Source organism: Sinohyriopsis cumingii, chromosome 18 (genome assembly GCF_028554795.1).
Source record: "Sinohyriopsis cumingii isolate HCF-2022 chromosome 18, ASM2855479v2, whole genome shotgun sequence".
Lineage (NCBI taxonomy): Eukaryota > Metazoa > Mollusca > Bivalvia > Unionida > Unionidae > Sinohyriopsis > Sinohyriopsis cumingii.
Window position 1 is genome coordinate 26,717,527 of NC_142978.1, and position 6,178 is coordinate 26,723,704.

Below are 6,178 nucleotides of genomic sequence, written 5' to 3' on the forward strand. Positions count from 1 at the left end.
TAGAAGTATTCTGGTTAATTTGGGGCCCAGTTCAATGATGTCAGTGGAGTCCTTTCATAATGATGACTGGCCTTCAGCAGCTTAGTTTCTCACGAGATAACTTGAGATTTGTTTATTTTTATTAAAGTGGGTATGCAGTTTTATATTGACAAGATTTTGAAAGTTTGAGTTTTATACAACCTTGTTTAAAGAATGTATGGCCCTTGATTGCCCTTCCTTTTAACTTTCGTTACTACAGCTCATCTTTATCAGAGATATTTGAATTTCAGACGGATATGGTAATAAGCTTTATGCTGACAAGATCCCTTCAGTTTGGGGTATTCCACAACATTTGCAGTAGTTATATCTCCAGCTTGCACCATCTGACACTGGTTTCCACAATATTACTTTCTCAAGCATGCTTGGATTTTAGCAAAATGTTGCATATAGCCTTATACTGATGCATTTAATTCCCAACATTATGCGAGTTATGACCCCTGATTATAAATCCTCCTAACATTGGTTTATGCAGCACAAAATTGCACAGCAGTTTTCGATTTCAGCCAAAGTTTTGACACACCTTTTTATTGATATTTGTTTGATTTCAAGTAAGAAATGATTCCATGCCATCATATGAAAAGAGTTATGCCCTTCCCCGATTGTCAGCCCTTTGTGACTTTGGTATCCACAGCATCACATAACCAGGGGTTGTTCTTGGGCTCTTTTAGGTTTGGAGCTTGATATAGACAAGACTTTGAAATGAATTTTATTTTCAGCATTCGCATCATCATTACTTTACCGTGGATTTTTGGATTTTGATCAGATTTGACGTGCATCATTATTTCAACGAGACCTTGACAGAATTTGACTTGTGCGTAATCCGTTAAAGGCGTTATGACCATTGAATGTGCATTCTCTTAACATTGTTTTCGTTGCAAGTTCCTCAGTTTACGGTCTTTCAGAGAAAGCTGTAATTAAAAATGGTTTCCATCATCAATAGTTCATGTGAATTCTCTTGGAATCCATGATCCATGACCTGTACAGTTTATGGAATCGTTAAATGTCGGACTCTTAAGTCTTAGAAGACATTGGCTGAATATGGTTACATAACCAAAAGGGTTTCAGTCAAGAGTTATGACTTTCACCCTAACACAATATACGACTCAAATTATGTTGGCATGATATTACCGTTCATGTAGTGAAGTTGTAACACCGATCAGTCTATCATGCATCCAGATTCCTCTCAACAGAATTCATTTTATGCTAAAGTAATAGTGTCTTTGCATGGCATTTATTGTATACTAGTAATAGAACTGCCGAATCAGTTAGCAAGATTCCGGCAAGCTTTATTAGCATAGAGATTTGTGAAGCCTCTAGATCCAATGACATGCAGTCTATTGGTGTGTTAAGAATGGCTTGTGTTTAAAATAATTGGAACTGTTTATTTAGTTCCCCGTAGTTTTACCTGCAGAGAGTAGGTATTAAGGGACATGCCTGATTTTCATGCCCTAGTAAAATGATTTGACCTATGAGTCACTTCTTTTTTCAAAATATAATTTAACCTCATAGATTGTGCTTCAAACTATGCAGATTCGTTTCTATATAAACTCGCTTTCTCAGAATATTTTGACTTGTGATACATTCTTGGGTAAAGAAAAGAATCTCCGTAGAATGGACATCCTTTTGTCTCCCGTTTGTGGGAATCGAGACATAGCAGTACATTTTCCGACGGCAATGGCATATACGGTTAAGGTTTTACTTCAAGTTTTTCATTTGGATATTTTTCCTAAACCCCTTGATGTGCATCGTACCTGGTATGAATTACTATGAAGCTAAAACGATTCAATAACGATGCACGCTCCCTTCATTTACAGAAGTTGTATAAAAGTTGCTATGCGGTTTTTGTTGATGATCTTTTCATTTACTTATATTTGTTATCGCCGCTGATAGAGTTTCTTCATACTTGGGATGAATCATCATTTGGCTTAGACAGTTCATTATATGATGTGCTTACCTGCCCCTGTTACCTTGTGGTCAAGGTCACAGAAAATGTGCATCAAGGTTTTGATTCCGGTTTTCCATTTGCCTATATTTCCAAAACCTCTTGATTGATTTTCGTCATACTTGGTAAGAATCATTGCTGACATAGAATAATTTGTTTTATTATATATTTCATAATTGAATATTTAAATACATCGGTGGGCTAAAATTGATACCGCCACAGTGACAATATCGCTTTTGGAACTACTTTCTTTTCCCATTTAGGATCTATATGCCTTTCAATAGATTCGAATCGAAATTTCCATGTTCTTCTGCTGCTTCAGACCTGTCAACTCTTACGATTTTGTCGTAAGTATTACGAAAATTACCCTAATATTACGTACTTAGGCATGCGAGCATAAACTACGGAAAAATTATAGTTGCCGAAAATTCCGGATAATTGGTTCGTCCGTGTTTTATTTCGATCCGGGTTTTATCTTAGAATTAGTGAAATTAGTCAGGGAACCAGACTAACTTTACAGCAGCACCCCAGAAGCGTCTGCATGATCAAAGTCTTGATTATAGAACTTGTACAAATCGCGTACAGAAAGGAATGCATGTTTAAGACGAAAGGGAAAATAGGCTTCTAGAAAAGTGTTAATAATCAACACAGAAAAATAAAATGGAGTATTCAGATTCTTGTGAATAAAAGCTGGAAAGGACACAATTACGTTTATTTAACATCACGTGCCAATTTGAGTATGTCTCGTGGCGGGAGATGGGATTGCCCGTCATGTGAAATGGAAAAGAATTTCCAAGAATTATGTCACGTTGAGAAATAGCAACAAGCCATTGATCTGCATAGAGTTTGGAACTAGAGTTTGTGCTACTCTATTGGTGGTAAACAAAATCTACGCATACTTTACAAACTTTTCAGTTGAACATAATGTTTATCTTCGATGCGTCGAACTTCTGATTACGTTTTCCAGCTTTACAGTAGCAGTTGTTGACATTTTGTTACACCTTACTGAAAACCGGTCAATCTTCCGGAAAAAAAAATCAACTGCCTTAATGAGACAGACTCGTCAGGGTTGGCAGGTCTGCTGCTTCCTCCATATCTCTCTCTCTCTCTCTCTCCAGACTTGAACATCTTTCAAGTAAATTACCCTCCTAGTGTACATTTATGTAATTAATAAGGAAGTGCCATTTAAAAATTGCTTAAGAAGAATTCCAAACAACAAATGTAGGCTTCAAGTATTAAAGTTTTCAATTAGCTTTCCACACGAATCTTGCAAATTATTGGTGGTTAACCTGAATTACCTGTTGTTATTCCATAGTATGTCACACATACAGTGTGCACAGTATGCCCTACGACAAAAATTGACACATAGATAAAAAAAAATTAAATATATGATTTTAACGATGGAAAACAATCATAATCGTATATGAAAACGATAGAAAAAATCGGCATTGATGAGTGTTCGTTGCAAAGAAACCAAAAACAGTATCTACTATCAGAAATAAACGAATATTTACTATCAAAAACGCCAATATCTACTATCCACACAAACGTACGCGCACGCATGCAAAACCAAAAATCTACTGTCCACACAAACACACTTCGGTCGGTATGTATTCGCTTAGAATGTAAGAGAAGATGAAATCTCACAAAAATGCTATCCATTATACCCACTATACAATCCATTGTATCATACTCACTATCCAAACGCGCTGTGTTAGCTTAAAATGTAAGAAAACGCGATAAAATCTCACAGAATAGACTATCTCTTACACTATCTAAACTACTATGTGGAAAAAGCTAGTATCTTTTTATAGTCAACACTGGTACAAAATTCCTTTAGAAAAACCTAGAATTTGTTATTAGCTACAACTTAAGGGAAATTCCTATCGAAAAACCCACTATGTGTTTATAATCTCATCTTGTAGGAAAGTCCTATGAACTAACCTATTATCTATTTATGGCTTTAACCTGTTGAAAGCCATATGAAAAACCTACTATATATTTATAGTCACAACTTGTGTGACGATCCTGTTTGAAAACCCTAGTATATATTTATAGCTACAGCTTGTGGAAATTCCTATAGAAAACCCCAAGTTTACATTTATAGCGTCAAATCTATCTTCAGTGACGCCAACGTACTGGGCGTTTCAAATATAGTTAAATTGAAACGATCGCATCATTTCGTGGAGAAAGGAGAAGAAAGTAAGAAGCAGAAACGTGATTTATCTCCTCGCACAGTAGCTGAAGTCTTGGCTCAGATGCATGCCAGCGACTTTGAAGATGACATGAGTGAGCCCGAATCTAGGCCCAGAGAGTCTACACCCAACCAAAGTCCACCAGTATCACCCGAAAATTTCTACCGCATTCGAGAGACTGAAAAGCGGTCATCTAGAAAATTTAGAACTACGGCCTACACATACGCGGTGAAGTTTGAAGGCGTACGTCTGGAGAATGAAGATTTCATCACCGATGTATGGGATTCTTTGTTAACCACACTGAAACGGCAATGTGAAGCCAAAGAAGACGATCGCGTGAGGCTTTAAATTCATCACAACAGTTTGAAGTCCCCTTTTCGGATCGAGTTTAGCAGCCCGGCAGAACTGACACCTTCCAAAGTCAACGACAAGTTTCACATCGCTGACGGAAATTCGACACTCTTCATGACCCACGTGTCTCTTCCCCAAGGGACAGGACATAAAAAGGTGTTATTGGTAGACGATCTTCTCAGCACCAAAAAGAGTCTCGTCCAAAATTAACAACCCTATAGACAATATGTGTTTAGCCTGTCCCATCGTGGTGGGGCGAAACATATGCTGACAAGAACGACATGGCAGAACTCAAAAGAGCCTGGAAAACTATACAACAATCGTACTGAGTCAAACAACGAAGTGAAGCAGAACACCTGTTACAGCAAAGCGAGGCTATCCAAAGACACTCCCTGTGGCATTCCTGACATGCAAACATTTCAAGACGTCTTGGCTCTACGCTACACCTTGAAAGTGCACCCTCAAGAAGTGTGCAGACCTCTGTTGTTTCGAGGCAAATATTTCAAAGACGGAGAATACATTCACGTCTATCATCACGATGGACATTTCGATGCCATTACCAGTATCGCCTCATTCCTGGGATAAAGTTATTACTGTGAGAAATGTGACCATGGCTATAACAATCAAGAGCAATAAAAACATTGTGGATCGAAATGTGAGGAATGTTTTCCCTCTCAACTCTGTCTGGCCCAGCTTGTCAGCTCACTTTTGTCAGCCCTGTCTGTTACCAACAACATTTAAATACGCGTGGGTCTCAGAAGAATAATGTTTGTCAGTTGCTGTGATTGTGCCCTACTTGTGAACAAGGCATATGTGGCAACAGTGCCAAGGCACACGCATGTTCAGGAAAGAAACGATGTCACATTCGTCGCCAAATCATAGACTTAAAACACGAATGCCATATTCAGACATACCATTCCGAACATCAAGAGGGAGGCGATAACCAGAAGAAAGGCAATTTAATCTTTATCGAATTTGAATGCATGCAAGAGAGCGGTATTTACATTCCTAATTTATGTGTGGCTCATCGAGCGTGCGAGAAGTGCATCCAAGAGCGTATCTTTAGTCACTGCCCTCACTGCAGCAAGATTCCTGGTGAACGTGAAAAAATCTTGCGGAGACCTAACACGCTAGCCGATTTGGCCCATTGGATATTAAACCCAATCTACGAGACTTGGAGCCAAGAGGACATCGTACGTTACGGAGACTCCCATTGCCATGCTGCGCTGATGGCTCACAATTTCTTGGGATACGATGAACAGTTTCTTCTCATATACTATACGGAACAAAGTACCAAACGTCCTAAAGTGACTTTGAACGGAGCCAAAATCATTTCCATGCAAGTTGGACAAGTGAAGTTTAAAGATTATATGAGTTACTTGGCTATACCTTTGATCCAAATACCTAAAACGTTTGGAATGACGGAAATGACCAAGGGTTATTTCCGCACTTTTTCAATAGCGAGGCCAATCAACACGCCGTTCTACTCCATTTGCCTGAGGCTCACTACTGCGACCCCGACAACATGCACACCGAACAACGAGAAGCTTTCTACGCTTGGTACCACACTCGCGCTTCGGACCCCTTCGACTTTCAGGAAGAACTGGTAAAATATTTTCGTTCCGAAGTGGACATTTTACGGCGTTGCTGT